Source organism: Pyxicephalus adspersus, chromosome 5 (genome assembly GCF_032062135.1).
Source record: "Pyxicephalus adspersus chromosome 5, UCB_Pads_2.0, whole genome shotgun sequence".
Taxonomy (NCBI): domain Eukaryota; kingdom Metazoa; phylum Chordata; class Amphibia; order Anura; family Pyxicephalidae; genus Pyxicephalus; species Pyxicephalus adspersus.
Genome location: NC_092862.1, coordinates 5,137,091 through 5,157,646, shown reverse-complemented (window position 1 = coordinate 5,157,646; position 20,556 = coordinate 5,137,091). Strand labels below are relative to the sequence as shown.

Sequence of the window (20,556 nt, the reverse complement as noted above, 5' to 3'; positions counted from 1 at the left end):
TCTGGCCAGTAGTCCTGCACATCAATTCTGCTTTCTCCTGTCCATGTTTAGGCACATTGTACAGTGACAACCCTTAGTGCCCATCTCCTGATCATGCTTCTGGGTTGTCACCCAGGTTTCTGATGGCCTTCAGTTGCATGCCATGCAGCCATCACTGTAGCATTGACAAGAACTTGCTGCAAAGAGGCCTCAGATGAAAAGCAGCACTGAAACTCAAACAAAGGATGGAAAAAAGCTAAAAGGATTTTATAGATGAAATAAATCTTGAAACGTGACAGGGGAAATTCTCAGTGACATTACAGACGCACAGAATCCATCATTGGACAAGGAACAAGTCGTGATGGATGCTCGGTGTCACAAGCGACAACTAAATGACGGATGGGGCCCATCATCATTTTAACCCTCTCTGGTCCAAAGCCTTTGGGCCCTCCAGGTGATTGATGGGGGCATTAACGGCGGGGACTAAATACACTCTCAGTTTAATTGGCCGCTATAGGACAAACCTGGAGCGTGGCAATCATCGGACTGAAGATGTAATCTCCGGCACCAATATTCTCTTATTGGCTTCTATGGGGCTTTGTACTAACCTGCGGAGGGGGACCCAGTTTTAGGAAGGGGTAAAGCGGGCAAATTCCCAAAACCCTAAATAACAAAAATGACAGGGGGTGCAGAGTACTACAATGGTATGCATTTGGGGCCTCCATTTCATTTTTGCCCCAGACCCCACAGAGGTAAAAAAAACACCCAAAAAAGAGGGGCCCCTAACCAGCCCCCTTTTTCATCTTACTGCCCCCGTAATGCCATCCCATTGGACAGCAGTAGGGTTCCAGGCTCCATTCCCACCATGGACTTATTACCCTACAGGTGAGCTAATTATCTTTAACCTTCACCCCCTTTTCCCTGCCCTGGGTGTCCCCAAGCTGTTGGACATTAGATAGTAAGCTCTTGTGCAAAACGGTGCAAAAAGCATCCACGCCCTCCACTGAATATTTTGCAAACTACACCCAATCAGAATGCTGGACTGCTGTGCCATTGGGCAAGCCTGGGAATGCCAAGAAGCCAATGAGCACCCAACATCACCCACTGCCAAACATTTTTGACCCTGTGTGGCTCATCAACCCCAAACGACCCCTCCACCCAATGCATAAACCGTCCAATCAGCATAAAGACGCAGTGGAAGCAAATAAAAAAAAAAAAAATGGAACGTGTGATTTTTGTGCAGCTGTTTAAGGGGAATAAAATGAATCAAAAGGAATCACAAATCTCTGCCAGGCATAAAAGTAAATTGAGGTTTAATAAAGCTGCGGCAGGTGTTTGTAGATTCCATTAGATGCGCACGGAGCAGGAAGCCCCTAGGCGCTGGCAATCGCCTGGGGGGCGCCAACGATCCCTAACTGCTTACAACACACTGGAGAGGCCCATGGGCTCGCTTCATGTAAACAAAACATTAAGTCCCAATGTCCCCACTGATCCACTGCAACCAAAAGGTAACAAAAACAACCTCGCGGAGAAGTAGGGGGGCACGCAGGCGAGTCAGAGGGGGCGCAACAGCGAGATGGCATTTCTGTTATCATTAACCCTGGAGAGGGTTTTGACAAAACTTGATTGGATACAGTTGTAGAAGAAAGTAATTCTTCCAGGCAGTTTGCTTCTCTTCGGAGATTTGCCCTCATTTCCAGCCTTGTTAACTCAACAGGAAATATAGAGATTTCCTTATTTTTGGATGATCTGCAGAAAGTGCAAATCCTATAATGTCCTAGATTTTCATCAACTTCCTGTCCTGGAAATTGCTCAGATAATGGGGACATCTCTAGTGACAACTCAGGATTTCAGACCACCTTTAGTTCTGGTGACAACTGGGCTTTTTTTTTTTTTTAAAGCGACAGTGTAAAAAAAACCAATAGAGGTTTAAACTTTTTGTTTTTTGGCAGTGCCATGCAGATCGTTGTCTGGGCACTTCCTGTCTAAGTGACAACATTCCATTCTTGTCTCACAACTCTGCTCCTAGGTTGTCATCCGTTTAACCACACACTATGCAGGCCAGACTGTCACAATACCAACTCTGAGAAATACCATACTCCTATTAGATTGTAAGCTCTTCAGAGCAGGGTGCCCTCCTCTTCCTGTGTCACGGTCTGTATCTGTCTGTCATCTGCAACCCCTATTTATTGTACAGCGCTGCATAATATGTTGGTGCTATATAAATCCTGTTTATTACCAATAAAATGTTCTCCCTGGCCCCTTTTAGCCGGACGCATCTTCCAGCATTTTTCAGTAACCACCCGGCTGTTTTTAGGTAGTTACTGATAAGTTGGGTCAATATAAAGGAGCTGCCACCCACCACATTTTCTTCACACCTAACTTTAAAATAAATTCTTAGTTGAACACTGCAGCCATCGCAGGATTGCACCTATAAAGTCTGCAGGAGATCAGCAGCACAGAGATCCAATAAAAAGAATTAAAAACAAAAAAAAATTGTTCCCTATTTTATTTTTATCATTGACATTCAAAGTTTACAAACCTGACTTTTCCTGCGCCCCTTCCATACGCCCGTCGGGGGTCTATAGGCAGCTATGTCTGGCCCGCCTGCGCTTCAGCTGGAAGTCATCTAAGGACAAGAGATGGCGGCGTTCAGGTTTCTTTGTGCCGAGATATTTTATGAGTTTCCCAGGTTAATACGCGGGGAACCTGAGAATCGCTGTATGCGCTGCGTCCTGATTGGCTGGTACAACACCTCAATATCACTTCCAGAAAGACCCTGGGGGCGCCTGGAATGCAGCTGTACAGGCTCAATATATAACTAGGGGGGAGCACAACCAGCGGCCACTTTATTAGGTACTCCTGGTCTGCGATGCAAAAACAAGCATGCAGATGTGGTCTAATGGGCTCAGCCAAGACGTGTGGCTCTATGTAACCTTGGTTGTTGGCGCCGGCATTATTATTATTATTATTAAACAGGATTTATATAGCGCCAACATATTACGCAGCACTGTACATTAAATAGGGATGGTGGTGGATGGCGACCAAATGGCATTTTTTCACTTCGTAGTGCCAGGGTTCCTTCATCATTCATTTAGATCTGACCAACATTTGATGGTGCCTCAATAGATCCAGGATCAATGTGCCTGCAGCTTGACACCGAGGGGCTGAAGGCCGATAAGTGGCCACACGCAAACCCTGGAGTGCGTTAAGTTACACGGTGGAAGAACACGCGGCACAGACAGCACGTTCCCAGCGTCACACACCAGTACGCCGTAATCTCTGTGTCCTCTCCGTGGCACTGAACAAACATCTGTTACACAAAAATAAAAAACATTAAAGATTCCTCCCTCGTCCCCGGCCCGCGGCTCTAACAAAACGGTTTCCTGGACACACAGGAGATGGGAGAGGAAGAGTCTGACGGATTCTAAATAAACAGAGCAAACATATGCGCAGAGCATAAAATGTCCTCAAAGCTCGACTTCCACCAAGGGCCTACACGGGTAACAAAATAGGGCAATTGGCAAGCTTTGGTGATCGGATAGATGCTCTTGAGTGTTCCTCCTTGTATTTAGAGGAAGAAGAGGTACTTTTTGGAAGTTCCAGGTCACCCCCGGCACAATGCGGTCTCTTCCACCTGGCTTTCCAGTGGTTGGGTCCTCTCCAGATCCAATTGGCAACAATGGCGTCAAAGCAAGGGACAGTAAGGGGGCAGCTAGGACTGGGCACATCTGCTTGCTGTGGTGGAGATCCCCCATACCCAGTAACACCCACAAGAGGACACAAATCTGAATAGGCAAAAAGCCAAACAATGGGCGTGGACACAATGTGACAAGTTTGGTTGGTTCCTCTCACCATTGGCGTAGGGGCCCAAGATTGAGATTGGTCTGCATGTTGGTTTAGGGTTCCACCCAACACTAATTGATAGGTGGAACTATAATCTCTGGGGATGTTTTTAGCTTTTTTGAAAACTACAGACCAGCCAATCACAGTTGAGATAAGTTTTTGAGGAACACAAAGGTTCCTTGAGCTGTGATGGTTGACCATCGAGGGGGCCCTCAGCATGGCACAGAGAGCGGACCTTATTGTGGTATTCAGACCACCACGGGAAAGGGAAGATATTTCCAAATTACCCAATCATGGTTTTAGCAGAAATACCCCCCAAAACCTTAAATTTATGTCAGGGGTTCCTCAGGGGTAAAAAGACCTTTTGAGAACTTATTGGTGGTCATGTAACGTTCCTCCAGTTTGAGGACTGGGGGCAAATACTAAAAACAGTGTTTAACCCAGATTCTTTTTTTTTTTTTTTCAACTGGGAGGTAAGATATTATAGGTGGGTGGCAGCCTTTGTATTGTGACTCCTATGTAACCACCCAAAAACAGTCGGGTGCTTACTAAAAAGTGCCGGGTGGTGCACCCAGCTAAAAGGCTCTGGGGAGAACACTAAAAACAAGTACAACATGTCAAGTACAAAAGTTGCAGCGGCGTACAAACAGCAAACTGATATGGACTACAAGCTCACCATGCATAGGCACAGCATCCGGCATCTCATCAGCAGGAAGCAAGAAGAATAGACCACAATAGCACAAGCTGCTTCTGTTTTCAGTACAGGCAAACAGTATAGGAAGTAGGTTTTCATGAAGAGAATTGGCAGGATCACAAGGTTATCAGTTTACTTTTACATGCACATTTTCAGCATTAATAGCGACAACAATTTTATGCTTCAAATCCCAAAAAACATGCAAAAGAAAGCAGAAAATGCAGAAGGACGGTGAAAGAGCCGCGTCATTATATTCCAGCGCTGGGGGCACGCCGGGGACGAGGGGACAATAAGAGTCCACCGAGCAGAATTTACCGCAGGCAGGACACGTTCTGTCCTCTCCATGCACCGCAATCCAGCCTGAGGGAGGAAGGCGAAAAAATGGAAAATAAAAACATCAGCGGAGTCTGAAAAGGGGACACAATAAGGCGGTCTGGGGACACAGCAAAGCTGCCACAGCAGCGCGTTCACTCAGGGAAAGTCACGTGGGATTCGTTTAGATTTCCAGTAACAAGAGATGACAGAATTGGCAGGCACAGTGCGCACACCATGTGCTGCAAGGAAACTTGCCCAGACAAATCCCGGAGCTCACTGGTGGTCATCAATGGCAGATTCCTGCAATTAAGTTGTAAAGCTTTTTACTTGAAGATCCTGCCAGTAAAGGCACTTCCAGTTACAGGCTGATAACGCCAAGCAGCCAATTATCCTGGTGTTGTCAGCCGACCACATCCAGCCAGCTGCCCCTCAACTGACGGAGAGAATAGCAGGCTGACAACGTTGCTGCTAACTGCATGATGGCGTGGTCAGGCTGCAACGACAAGAAATGCCTTTATTGGCAGGATCTCCAGGTAAAAAGCTTTGCAATAGATCACAAAGAGGAAAAACAACAGAGTAGATAAACTTTAAGCCATTTAGGTTTTGCTGGGCTGGTACCTCTGTATTCCCAGGTACCCCTACCTAACAAAGCCATTACCAGCAAGGCTCCCTATTGGTCCTCAAGCATAATCAGGTTCCTTTTGGGGAGAGTCACCCTCTGGTGACCACCGTTGGAAATCTACAACAAGAAGTGGTCACCAGAAACAGGAGATGGGAGAAAATTCTTCAACAGAGGACACGTTTCAGGAAAGGAAATTCTTCCTTCCTTAAGGAGAGATTTTCTTTTACTTCCTGTTGGGTCTACAGGACAGGAAGTGGAAGGAAGTCTCCCCAATCCATCCAATACGGTATATATCCACCAATTCATTACAGGCATTCAACATATGGAAACATATACAATCCATGCAGAATAGTAAAAATCAAACACCGGGATCACAAAATTGAACAAATCTGCACCAAACATCTCTGCAAACCCGGATATTACTATGCAAAAGTAAAACAGACATCACCACTGTGCAAGGAGAAGAGCTGCCTGCAGAAAACTATAGAAGAGGCGGAGACCAGACCAGGCACCCTGCACCAGGAAAGACAGCATCAGGGACCGGTCTGTATCACAGGAAGTTCCTGCACACATGGCAAAGCTTGGATGACTACACAGATCAGGAATATACACGCATGGCTTTTGTATTTACACATTAATGGCTTATCCTGCAGTTCAGCTATAAAATAGTCAGAGAATTGTTTTATATTTCAAAAGAAATCCAAAATGTTGCAGTTTTCTAAAATTGTAAATAAAGCAACAAGTCTTCCAATGGGGACACCTGAGGATTTCCTTCACTTCCTGCTGGGGGTCAGTACAGCAGTAAGTGAACACACGGGCGAAAAGGGGGATTTAACCCTTTCAATCCAAATAAAAAAAGTTATCACAACCATAACATGCAATCTACAGCATAAAAATATAAAATAAGGAAAAAAACAAATAGAACTAAAATTTTTATAAACCAAAAATAAAAGTTGGACACGCATATCAAAGTGATGAAAATTTACCGCATGCTGCAAAGATTTTTGGTAACTATCCTCAGGATTGGTCGCTTGCCATCGCCATGAGCCCAATCATAAAGCCCCGAGGTATAAAATAAGCCCAAGGTGTCACCCCGTCCCTGCGGTCTCCGTAGCCTCTAGATTGCTGCGTGGAGCTTCTCCCCTCGCTGGAGGAAGGAGTGTCACCCGGCCAGCTGTGAGCGGCCTCTTTCCCTGGGATATCCCTCCTATCAGCAGCTGGGAGCGCTCAAACGTTTTGCTCACGTCAAAGGTCTTCCTGACTTGGATGAGGAGCCTGATCAGTAAATCTTCCCGGGGAAGACAAATAAATAAATAAGCTAAATAAGCGCAGCTCTGAGAAATCCTAGACACAAAAAGAAAAAAAAAAAACTGAGCACAGTGGTGTCCAACAAATGTAACCCCGCAAGTCCCAGAAAGCAAATTAAGATCTTTTCAGGACAAAGGACAATTAAAATCTAAATGCAGGGTGATATAAACACAGCATGGCATGTGTCTGTATCTGTTCTCTCATTGGCTCCCCAGTAAATAGCAGCAATCATGGAGCCAATCAGGTGTGCTGCATGCACATGTATAGACCGTAGATGGCTGCTCTTTTACTGTCCTAATCGGCTTGCACTTTTGGAATTTACGACATTATTTCCCAATGTAGAAGTTATATTTGACCTAAATAGCCCAGCAACTAGAGAGCGCCCCTCAACCATAAATTAAATCTTGGTATCCCAGTGTTCTCCCTAGGCTTATTTAGCTGGGCGCACCACCCAAAGTTTTTCAGTAACCACCCAGCCGTTGGGTGACAATACAAAGGGGTTGCCACTCAACTACAAGCTTCTTTTCATGCAGGTATCCTTTGTGCTTCCTGTAATACAGACTGGTCAGCAGTAAACTGCCTTATTGTGCAGGGTGACTGGTCTTGTCTCCGCCCCTCCTGCAGTTATGTGTAGAGTGCTTATAGTGGGTGGGTCTAACAGGCCCCTCCCACTGACCTGCTCTCTGCATATGTACAGCAGTGAGGATACGATATAATAAATTATGCCACTTTAATTAGAAGGGGATTTTCTGGGATTCGGAGGCTTTATATTGACAAGTCCAAATTGCAGCTTCCCATGCATCCCCTGAATTTCACCCGCGGCAGCAGCGCGGGCCGGCGATGTGTGCCGTGACACAGGAACACTTTTTCTAGAAAGCAGCCAAGTGCTCTGGAGTGGAGCGAAGGACTGCAGGCATTTCCTGCTCTTCTACTTTACTGTCTGTCTCCAATTAGTGATGTCAATGTCAGCCCAAAAAAACAGGGAAGAGGGAGGGCGTCCGCAGGGAGAAGCGCCGCGATACAGCTGCACTATGTTACCGCTATCAGAACTCCAACCTCAACATTCGAGAAAATTACTGGAAATGACGGACGTATAAAAAAAGGGCCGCCACCGCCAATTCAACGCACATTACTGCAAAATGGGGAGCTTGTTGCAGGAACGGGAATCTGGGATCTTTCTTGCAGCCAATAACGTTTAATGCCTTGGCACTGGTCATTTGACTAACTGCAGGATCTCATTCACACGCCAGCAATTTTTCTTTTGTCTGATGAGTCCGGACCACAAAACAGTGGTCCACTGTGTGCAAATAAACCAGGATACATAGAGCCGGCCAATTATCAATTCAGCTTCAAGTCTCCAGTGTCAATTCATCAAGATTCTCTGACACAGCCTCAGCACTGGTCATGTGACAGTACTGATTTTGCAGCAAAACCACAGACATGGAGACCACACCAATGCTTGATGGTCCCAAGTTTGTCTCTGCACAAAGGGCCCGGACTCTCCACAGCCAGGTCCCTGGTCTCAATTCATCAAGATTCTCCCACACAGCCTCAGCACCGGTCATGTGACATCTCCAAGAGCTACACACAGCACTGATTTTGCAGCAAATCTACAGACATGCAGACCACACCAATGCTTGAATAGGAAGAGACATAGGTTGGTGCCAAGTGTGTCTCTGTACAAGGGGCCCAGACTCTTCACAGCCAAGGGTCCCTGGTCTCAATTCATCAAGATTCTCTGACACAGCCCCAGCACCGGTCATGTGACACCTCCAAGAGCTACACACAGCAATGATTTTGCAGCATAGGCCGAGAGCAGCTTCCTGACCACATCCGAATGTAGGTAGCCACCACTACGGTGGCATGTGACACAGAGGAGCACAGAGACCGTTGTGGTCCCCAATAACAGGAAGTGCCGGAAGCAGCATATTGGACAGGATCACTAGGGATTTTTTTTTTTTTTTTTTTTTTTATTTAAAAGGTTTAGAATGACATCAAATCTCATTGGGGGATTTTGTGATCAGGATTCAGATTTAACCCTCATAAAAAATTGGCGCAACGCATGACACCGGCCCCCAGCGAACGCCCTATCAGCGGCCCGTGCATGGCGATCCTCAACTCTCCACAGAAGGTCATTGTTCCGCTGGTCAGGAATGTGTGGAAAAAGCATGGTGTAATGAGCGGACCACCCTGCCGAGAGAGAGGGGGAAGCGGAACAGGACGCACGCTTTCCGCCACATGTAAATATGGAAGGGGGAGAGGGGAAGAGACAGCGGCCACACCAAAAATCCTCGAAAACGCTTTGTGTGTGATGGAGGCAGGAAGGGAGCCTGGGTGTAGACACTACTCAAGCGGGATTCCAGATTCCTCCAAAGCCGGCTGCCAGCGAGATCATATATATTTACCGATTGCGGTCCCCACTGGGGACATTTCCCTCACTTCCTGCCTGGAGAGGAAGTGGTGGCAGATCTTTCTACTGGGGTCACAGAAAAAATTAGAAACTCCTGCAATGTTCAGTGGCTTCCTGGTCTGCTGACAACCCCTTCCTACTCCGGTGTCACAGGGATAGCAAATGCGGGACAATCTCCACATGGGGGTCACGGGCTGGCCCTCTCCTCCTTTGCACTGCAGCTGAGCAAAATAATTGGGAGGACCCCTCAATGTCCCCACAATGCAGCAGCTCTCATCCTGGTGTCATGTGGGAAGGGGGGCATTGGACTTGTGAACGTCCTTATGTTATAATTCCAGATGAAGTGTACTGTAGTCCAGCAGGGAAGAACTGACAACGCTGCTTGGGATTTCAGCACAGTGTTGTCAGCTCAGACAGGAAATTAGGAGCTCACTGGATTTCCAGCAGGTATTTTCCTATCCTTGCAAAGGCACAAAAATATGCGTTGTCACCTAGTATGAACTAAGCGTCCGATTGGCCGGGGTGGCGGGTTATTTTAATTCTCCCACCCCGACAAATGCCAGCTTGCCCTGCATGTTGTTTGTTGTATAAGAGTCCCGGCGCACCCAGGGGGCTCCCTCTTGCATCACTGGCGGCGGGGGTCACGGTCCGGTCATGGGATACGGCCATTAATTTAGGAGCTTGCGGTGCCCTTCTGCCCCAACTCCAACCTCTATGCCCATTAGGGACAATCAAATTACATAAAAATTTCACTAAACAGAAAATATAAAATACCCAAAGCAGAGAGTTGAAACTCGGCACGCAAAGCGGGATTTGCATAAACATCAGGCGAACATTTTATTCTTAGAACGATTCAACATCACTTCTATGGAAACACAATGTTCTGCGGTGCCTGGAAGTGGATGCATTAGCCGTATGAAGCAGAGGAACAACGGGTGCTCGCGTGGCGGCGCAAGGAACACGCGGGGGAGGGGGGGGGCTGGGCACTTCTAGGGACCGCAAAGCAGCGACCTCGAGCAAATCACCGGTTTTAAAGGGGAACCTTCATCAATCAATATAGAAAAATGAAAACATTCCCTGCTGACTCTTCCCTGAAGGAACTTCCCGTTATACAGTGACAACATTCTGTTCTTTATTATTATTAATAAAAATAATAATCTGAATTTTTATAGCGACAATATTACGCAGCGCTGTACATTAAAGTTCCAGTTTTGTTAGCAATCTTGAGTTGTCACCATGTTCTTATGGAGACTACAAGCAGCCATTGAAACAAAGTTATAACACTACAAGGATACAATGTAACAATCCAAATAATGAGAGGGCAGCAAAATTCTTCCTTCTGCCTGCAGCAAACCAATGACACAATGGGGCTGATTTATTAAAGCTCTCCAAGGCTGGAGAGGATACACTTATCAGTGAAGCTGGGAGATCCAGCAAACCTGGAATGGATCTGGTCCAGGATTCAAAATATTTGCTAGCAAATGACTGGTGAAATCTATTCCAGGTTTGCTGGATCACCCAGCTTCATTGATAAGTGTATCCTCTGCAAAGTTTGTATTCTGTTCACAAATTCATATGGGATCTATAGGGATCATTGATAAGTGTATCCTCTCTTGGACTGGACTTGGAGGGCTTTATTAAATCCGGCTCATTTTTATTTCAACACAAAAGCGAGAAAACAAACACAGAAGGATCTGTCAGATGCCAAGCACAAAATACAGAATCATGCAGCAGAAGGGTTAAAAACCCAACACTACAGTACAAGGAGCGCACTTACCTCTGAAACGCCGTGTGGTGTCTGCGGATCCCAAAACTCTGGAACAGAACAGAAAAGTCCGGTTATTGTGTCGGAATGTAACTGGCGGGATCGTTTATTTATCCATCTCTCGTCAATACACCCACACACCTTTCACAATGTACTTGGGCAGGCGTCAAGACAAATAATGTACAGAGGATGTTCTCTATGCAGAGGGTATGATGGGTAAAGAGGACGGTCACATGATTCTGTGCCAGCTATGCCAATGATCGGGGGAGGGAATGGTGGACATATTACTTTTAGAGGATCCGGTGACATTACTGCAAGAATAGCAAAGAAAAAGAACACAGACGGGAATTTGGTGCAATGCTTAATGGGTCCAAATGGTCAGCCTCAGATCTTGGCTTAGACAGCCAGCGGAGAAGCAGAGAACCCTTTTATTCTCCATTGTAATGGATGATTGCATTGGCACAAGTATCCCAAAATGTTTTGCGGACCCGAATTGGGGCACCTGTTCACCGAGTTGGCATCCCACAGCATTCCATGCCTTCTCCCCTGAAGCAGCTCCCCAATCGCCCCGACTACATGGGGGCCACAAAAGCAACCCCCCCAGTTGCCCCCATTGCATGGCGCCTATAGCAACATTGTACTTCTATCTCCAGCTCCCCACGGACTCTTTACTTGAGTTTATTGTTGCCCCATTAACTTCTGGAAAAAAGCTAAACAGGACCATCATTCCTTTGGTCAACCTACAGCCTGAGAACTGCAAACCCTTGGGGGACAAATGGCCAGCTGACCACTATTTGGACAGCCCTAGGTTGAATCCTTTGTCAGAATTCTATTGCTTTGCCCTCTCTGGGGAGATCCAACCTCAATTAAATAATTGGTGACCACACAGGAAGTAATGGAAGTTTGTTTAATAGGGACAAGGATTTTCAAGGAGCAAAAATATTTCCCATGATTTTTTTTTTTAAATCATATAAAAATTAACACACAAAAGGGCAATACATAGCATTTTTGTTTTTGGGTTAGGGTACACATTAATGAAACATGGGGGTCACATTTAGAGGGATCATCAGGTTCCAGAATGGATTTTGCATTAAGTGTCAAACTATCCACGAAGGGCCCTCAGCAGAAGGGCATCAAGGTGCAATAAACTACGGTAGTTAAGTTAGATGATCTGTGCGTGATGAGAACTTTTCAGCAGAAAAGTAAGGTTGGCGTTACCAAAATGAAATTGATATAAAAGCAGCTACAATAATAAAGCGTTCTTATCTGCGATCAGGCTGCAGGGTAGCGGTATTTATAAACCAGACACATACTGTTCCCAGGCTACATACTTCCATGAAGTTCATAAGCAGAAGCTCGATACTTTGTATTCTTCTAACAGATGACAGCAGAGAGCTTCCTGCCCCATGCAAAGTTTGTATTCTGTTCACAAGTTCATATGGGATGTATCGGGATCATATGGATAGGACTGGAGAGCCACTGAAACATGGGCCATCCACATCAAACTAGCAAGGTAAATAGCTAAATCTATATAACTGCAAAATAGATCAGCAGGTTAAAAGTAATCGTTTTGAGAGATGCAGAAAACTGGAATGCAAGTTGTCCCCAAAGAAACCAATGCAGGTCTTTGATGTAGCCATTGGACACGGGGCAAAATTGCTTTGTTCTTGCATTGCCCTTCTTTTCAAGTGCAAAATGTGGCCAAAAAAAAAAAAAATATTGGGCTATGTACAAAGTAACAGGTTCACTTTAATGCAGTCCTTTAGATCAGCCAATTCTCATCCTTTTGTTTTAGCAGGGACCCTTGCAATAAATAATAAATCTTAGGGAAACTTTTTTAAATTGAATTTAATAAATGTGAATCAACTTTTCAGTAGCCATATAAAACAGAAAAGTGCTGGGTGGCGTGCCCAGCTAAATGGTGCTAGGGAGAACACGGAGTGCCATTGGAACGGGTAAGTAGCCATAGACTGGAGCACAACTTGATGGGAGCTGAAACATATTGGCAAGAGTCTAATGGACACAAGTGGAAGTTCATCTGCTCAGTGTCCCCTTTTGGCTCCCAATTCCTAAAGGAGGTTGTTCCACTTAAAATTTGCTTTGCACAGTTACTAAGGGGGGACATTAGTTTAGTTTATTCCACGTTTGTTGTCTAAATGCCATCCTTAAAGATCAAAAGTCAAGCCAATGGCTCTGCCAAGTGGTGTTTGTCCAGGGATCATACAAACAATTAGCCAGAGATCAAGGAAACCCCTACCAACCCCTCGGAGGAACCCCAGGGTGCCACAGAACTCCGGTTGAGAAAGGTTGCTCTAGCACATTTGCCCTCTTCCCCATCAGGAGCAATAACAAACCCCAGCAAAAGTCGCCGACAACACAGGGATATTGGCTTCCAGTGTTATGGCATCGATTGGCACAGTTGGGGTGTGCGTTATATGTAAAGACACAATAAATCATGAATGATCCCTGGCACATGGGTGTTTTTATGAACAAAAATCACGCAATTCCATTGATTGAGTATATTGTTGCCCTGTCTCGAGCCTTGGGAGACATCAGGTCAACCAACTGCTGGCAACTGACTGGTAATTTTGTGCACAGGTAAAGATAGGGCAAATACATAAAATCTAAAAAAGGTAAGGAATGGTCTGCAAGTTAGTTCCTTTAAAGCCGACATTCATCCAGCAAAAGGGGTTGACTTCCTTTACCATTGGCGGCTATGAAATTTTAAGTCAGAGAGTGAGTGACACCAATTGCAACTTCCAGAAATAAAAAAAAAAAATTGAAATGGTTTCTTGACCATTCCCTGGCCGTACACCTTACTCGTCCAGCCAGGTGCATGGGACACATCAGAACCCTTGTAATGGGCGTGCAGCCAAAGGCATTCCTGGCTTCTGCTGGGACACAAGCCTGCCAGAGCTATGTATGAGTAGAGATCTGCAAAGCATCAAGTTTCCACTGCTAGCGAAAATGGAGAGCGTAGAGATAACCGGAGGGAAGCCCAGGGTCCTGGTAAACAGAGCGCTCCAGAGATTTATCAGGCATTTACATGCAGCAAAATCCAATACAAAGAGCAAGATAACACTACAACCAAAGCAACCTAAACCAAAGCAACGTAAAGGTGCGTACACACTTCCAATTTTTATCGTTCAAAACGAACGACGAACGATCGATTGGGCAAAAATCGTTCGTAAAAAAAGTAACCAACGACGCCGACGAACGAGGAAAGTCGCTGGAAACGAACGACCGGACCGGCGGATCGGATTGGACGACGATCGTTGAACATCGTTCGTGTGTACGGTCGTTCGTTGATCGTCCATGTTCAGAGCATGCGTGATGAACGAACGTCCGTTCACTTTCCTGTCCTGCACATAGTTCCTCTATCGCTCAAACGATCGTATCTATTGTGTGTACAATATCTACGAACGAACGTGTCGTTATCTCTATGTGCAGGATCCGTGCTATACGATCGTTCGTAGATATCGTGCAGGATCGTTCGTCGTTTGTTTTCCAACGATAATAATTGGAAGTGTGTACGTAGCTTAAGAGTACACTATTATCCAGGGACTAACAGAGCCAAAAGCATGCTGGGAATACTCTGTAACTGATGCACACTCATTTCCAGAGATTAGCCTTCCCTACTATGCGACTGCTCCAAACTAGGCATCACCAATGGAGAAAACTGGGGAATGCCTAAATAGTTTGTGTAGCCAAATTGTAAAAATTCATGTTAAATGAGCAAGCCTCTTCTTTGGACCCTTCCTACCCAAACGTTATCAACATTCTCAAGAAGGACGTCCTGATTCTTGTTTGAAAGCCATCAGTCGACAGTTTGTGGGGCACCTGGCCCAATCCCGACTGTTGCATTTTGTTCTCCCCAGTGACTGCATTAAAATGGTGAATGAAAGTGAAGCAAAAAAAAAAAAAACGGACAATTATACCCATTAGCCTTTATTAAAATAATACAGAGTGATCTGGTCACTGGGGTCCTTATATTGGCAGTTCCATTTATAGGGTAAAAACGCTCTGTCTCAGAATGTCATATGACAATGTGACCGAACGGAGCACTGTGGTCACCATAGCCAAACTTGCAATCACCAAAGTGAAAGCAAATAATGATTTATAAAGACAATGCTCTACAACTCAAAGAGCTCAGCAAACAATCAGCTTGGTCGTCATCTCAATCCCACTATAGGTAGATAAAGAGAACCTGTGTACTATGAACAGATTATATTTACTATGCTTCAAATGAGTAACTTTGTGCCATATTCTCTGTTTTTAGTCCGTAAAAGCAATTCAAAGCAGATGTTTTTTAGTTGGCAAACCATTTCCTTACAAGCCTGCTGCCATTTCCCTCCAGCTAATGACCTGCAGGGAGAACACTAAGAAAAGTTTATAGGATCTGTCAGTATAATGAAGAATGGATAAGGATATGACTGCCTAGAAGCAACACAGAAAAAAACCCAAAGGTCTTCTATATTTCTCCTTAAGGAAAGTTTATTCCCACAAAGTAAATGTCGACCTTAATGCATAGATAAGACATTTTTCTTTTTTTCAAATACAATACTGATCTCCTGCTGTATCTTTCAAGCCATTTCCAGTGTATGGCATTCTATTGGGTGGTTTACTAAATTGTGACAACAGTGGAACCAAGATGATAACGGAAGTCAGAATGTTGTCAAACTAGAATAAAAGATGTCTGAACTAGAACAGGTGGGTTACCAGAGAGGGTGAAAAGGAGAACATTCACCCATTAAATGTTAACATTTCTTGGTGGCCAGATCAAGCACAGCTAATTACCAACTGACTTACATCTAATTGCCTCCATGTCATCCAAAGAGCGGGGATATGATGTCCAAACATGACCACCATTAATCCTATTCCCAAATTTTAGATATTATAACCATGGCTGCCATATGCAGCTACAAAATCCCTCATTCCTCTATTATGATTGTTTTTTTAGGATTGCGCCCCATCAATCAAGATGAGATCAGGAAAGAAGGTTGGATGAAAAGTTTTGTCTTCTTAGCAACGTTCCATATCATCCCAATGATCCTCAGTAGGTTGAAGATATGCCCCATTATCTACAATGCAAATTATCCCAATGATCCTCAGTAGGTTGAAGATCTGTCCTATTATTAATGTTCCAAATCATCCCAATGATCCTTAGTAGGTTGGAAGAGAAGATCTGCCCCATAATCTATGTTCCAAATAATCCCAACAGACCTCAGTGGGTCACATAAGGAGATATAGAAGAGAAAATATGGCTCATCATAAACATTCCAACTCATTCCAATGGTCTTCAGTAGGTCAAATGAGAAGATCTAGCTCAACGTCAATGTTCTTCTCATCCAACCTATTGAAAAATATTGGGCCGAAATGGATCTGCCCCATTATCAACATTCCAAATCATACCAATGGTCCTCAGTAGGTCAGACGAGAAGATCTCCCCCATTAAAAATGGTAAAAATCATCCCAATGGCCCTCAGTAGGTCAGACGAGAAGATCTTCCCCATTAAAAATGGTAAAAATCATGCCCCACTATCAACATTTCAAATCATCCCAATGATCCTCAGTAGGTCGGACCAGAAGATCTGCCCCATTATTACCATTCCAACACATCACATTGGTACACGGTAGGTTAAAGGAGAAGAAGATCTGCCCCATTGTCAATGTTCCAAAAACATTCCAATGGTCCTCAGTAGGTCAGAAGAGAAGATCTGGCTCATCATCAACATTCCAATTCATCTCAAGAGTCTTCAGTGGGGTGGAGGTCAGGGCCCTGTGCAGGACACACAAGTTCCTCTAGCTCAAACCAGGAATGTATGGAGATGGCTTTGTACAAGTGGGCACAACCATGCTAAAAGAGAAATGGGCTTTCAAACGTTTACCACAAAGGTTGGATGTCCATAATTGTCTAATGCCTTTGTATGCTGCTGTAGCATAACAAGACCCTTCAAGGGGAAATCTACACTCCATTTGAAGAGGTGTCCACCATTGCACACAGTTTTCAGGAATCAAAGCCCACATATGCCATCTTTCCGCATCCTCTAAAGCTCATCACGACTTGCAAACCTTACCCACAAGCAGAAACTGTTCAGAGTGTTGAGCTATAGTATGTGCCAGCTGATACAAATCTTAATCATTCTCACAGCTGCAAAGCTGAAGTCAGATTAATAGCATTATCAGAAACTATCCAAGTTCTGTATGTGCCTTTATCAATCAATTAGATTTCCTGCAAACACCACCTACGCACAGGGAGTCATCGCCGAGCCACATTCATTACAGTGGAGTTGTTATACATTTGTTCAATTTACTATAAATAGAGAAGCCTCTGCAAAAATCATAGATTTGGCAAATATAGGATTGTCTCAAATTAGGAGAAACCGGTCACGAAGGTTTGGATCACGACTTGGAGGGAACTTCTAGCCAGATTAAAGAAAAGGTCACCTGTGCAAGGGGTTCAATTTCAAGCAAGGACAATAGGCATTTGATTGTTTTCCCGAAGTATCAAGTGGGTTTCCTCCTGGTTTTGCCACACAATTCTAAAACATAGCAGAAAATCAATTGGCCTCCAAATAATGTTGACCTGAAAAGTCAGACCACAGACATGGATGAGATGAAAGCATATAGGGGAGGCCAGTTTTGTGTTCCAAAAAGAGGGGCAGCTTTCCTTTCTAAGTTGTATTACTTAGTATTTATATGGCGCTAACATATTAGGCAGCAGTGTACAAAGTGCATTGTCATGTCACTAGCTGTGCCTCAAAGGGGCTCACAAGTCCCTACCATATAGTCATAGTCTTTAATACAATTAGGGCCAATTTTTTTTTAGGGCGATTAACCTAACTGAAGGTTTTTTGGAATGTGGGAGGAAACCCACACAAACACGAGGAGAACCTGCAAACTCCATGCAGATAGTGTCTTGGCCGAGATTCAAACCTGGGACCCAGCGCTGCAAAGGCCAGAGTGCTAACCACTGAGCCACCCTGCGTGTGTGCATGTATAATTTTAGAGCCCTCATTTCAGGTCCCCTGGGGCCTGAAACATTTGCCTGCTTCATAGTCATGTTTGCAATTTGCCAACTTGGACATTACAATGTTACGTTGGATGCTTCAGGAAAACTTTAATAGCACAATGGAAGGATCTACTCCATCAGGGCATGACCTGGCCTCCATTGCTTTATTGCAGCTTCAAACATTTTCATTTAAGGAGTTTAGAACAAAGGCCATTTTATTGCAATGCCAAGGCTTTCCAATGATCATGTTGCAGCCTCCATGGATGCTGCCGTTTTGCATGAATTCTAACACAGCATAGTGAATTCATAGAGTATGCATTGAACGTGTTGTGTCAACAGGTTTGTCTAAAACACGAAAATGTGTTGACATGCACCACACAAAGCTAAAGCAAAAGGGAACAATCCCATTAAAAGAGTTCGGAACAGCCTTGGCCTATAGAGCACAGTGATGTCAGATAACTATAGCACTCACCTATGGAACTGAGCAGATCAGTACACTTGGGGGCTTTGGTGGATAACCATCAGACACAACAAAAACCTAATTAAAAACATGCAAAGGCAAAACAACCTCCATGATAACAGGGTCAGTCGGAATTGAACCCACAACTGTAGCACTACAATGTAAGAATAGATCAGGCTTTGACTGCATTTTGTTATGGGTGTTGCCAAAAGGCAAAGAGCTCATACAAAGACCTTATTCCCAATGGGGGATGTAGTGAATAGTCCTATGGACATTTCCCATCACACCATTGAGCAGCAGCAGTATAGATCCCACACAAAAAGTTAGAATGCTCTGCACTGTAATGAGCTTCCTGCAGGTGCAGGAGCCACTATTATACATCATTCTCTTAGGGCCATCTCAGAAGTCGTGGACTGACCAGGGCCAACAATACCAAAATAGTGAATGTCGTGTGTAGACAAGCCCATCAACGATAGCGTTTACGTTGAGGAGACAACGACGTGCAGGCTAAAGCAACCATTGTCACGTTTGATAAGTAAATTATCAAACCAGATCTTTTTTAAAAGAGTAGAACAAGAATAGGAAAACTTTTGGGTTCACCAACAACCTAACTGGCTTTTAAGATCGGCCCCTAATCATCAAACTTATCTTCTGTTTCCTTTTCAAGGCAGAGAGTTATTAGTGCTCATGGACAACATGCAGCCCCCCTGACTGGGAATCCAGATGGTGTTGTGTGTTCAGAGGGGAAATCACGTCAGCATGGCTATAGATACCCAGACTTCCGCTTGCTGGGCACATTTATTTTTATTTCAAAATAAATAGGAGAAAACTCTTGGCTCCGTCTTTGCTTTGGAGACCCCGAGAGTTTATGGCGACCTCAAACGCTGCTGGAAGAGAGAGACCCAAAAAAAAAAAAAAATATATAAAGTGCTCGAGCCAGTTCACCAGCCTTTAGATTTTGACAGAACCTGACCCGGGGGTTTCGAACTTGGGATGGACCCCACATCTCTGAAGAGTTCCTGTGTGAACCATATAAACTTCTGCTGCCAAACACAAGGGACCCAAGAGTTCCCAGGAACCCAGAAAACTTTATTATAACAACCCCTACAAAGGCAAAAACACGAACGCAACTTATGAAACGAGTCAATTAATCTTTTTTTTTTTTTTTTTTTAAACTTGGATCTGCCATTGCATAATGATGTACGCAAGCTGCAGCCGTGTCTAATAAAAAGACAAAAACAAATACTTAGCTAATGCCTGGAAATACATGAGCTTAATTTTATTTTTGATCAATAAAGATAAAACAATTTTCATTATTTCAGTACATATATAAAATGTACCATACTGCAAATGTGATATTTAAGTTGAATTAATTATTACATGGTACTCATATAGCAGTGACATATTACATAGCGCTGTACAAAGTCCATAGTCATGTCAGTAACTGTCCCTCACAGGAGCTCACAATCTATATTGTCCATATCATAACCATATGTCATTATTACAGTCTAAGGTCAATTTTGGGGAGAAGCCAATTGCATGTTTTTGGAATGTGAGGAACCCAGAGTACCTGGAGGAAACCCACACAAACACGAGGAGAAACTGCAAACTCCATGCAGATAGAGTCCTGCTTGAGATTTGAACCCGGGACCAAGTGCTGCAAAGGCTGGAGTGTTAACCACTGAGCCACCGCGCTGCACATTATAGCCAGCCAAGAAACTGTGACCCCTTAAAACATGAAAGCAATATTGAAAATGGTCATAAAAGGTTTTCTGCCCAAATACGGATTGTGAATATGATAAAAAAATGTGCAACTCCCCCATCATGCCATTCTGTTCCGGGGACCACGTGTGAAACCTATGGATGGACAGCCAAAATTTTCATGTCTTTAGACACCTAATGGATTCTCACCCTACAGTTCGAACAAAATAAAGACTCCACATCTGCTCTGCAGGTAAAGGGTCAGAGTTTCTCTTTTGAAACTATATTTATGGAGTAGTTAAAGGATTAGTTTAGGGTGTTGGGGAAAACAGGGGGAGAGGGATTTAAAAATGTTGAAATATAGCTAAACCCAGAGGCAGTGTATTACATTGCAGCTAATCAGTCCTAAAACACAAAAACAAAAGCTGATTGTTTGCAATTTAA

General features: G+C 44.3%; 1 protein-coding gene across 3 annotated transcripts in view; it reads right to left on the bottom strand.

Annotated features, from left to right (window-relative positions):
* PTP4A3 (protein tyrosine phosphatase 4A3) overlaps nucleotides 1-20,556 on the bottom strand; it is a 58,240-nt gene that overhangs the window by 20,364 nt on the left and 17,320 nt on the right. For 2 of the 3 annotated variants that reach the window (XM_072410605.1, XM_072410608.1), the window contains exon 2: nucleotides 10,952-10,989. The gene's annotated coding sequence lies outside the window, so the exon portion shown is untranslated. Of the gene's footprint in view, nucleotides 1-6,442; nucleotides 6,601-10,951; nucleotides 10,990-20,556 lie in introns of those variants that run through there. The other variant, XM_072410609.1, reaches the window with a different exon arrangement.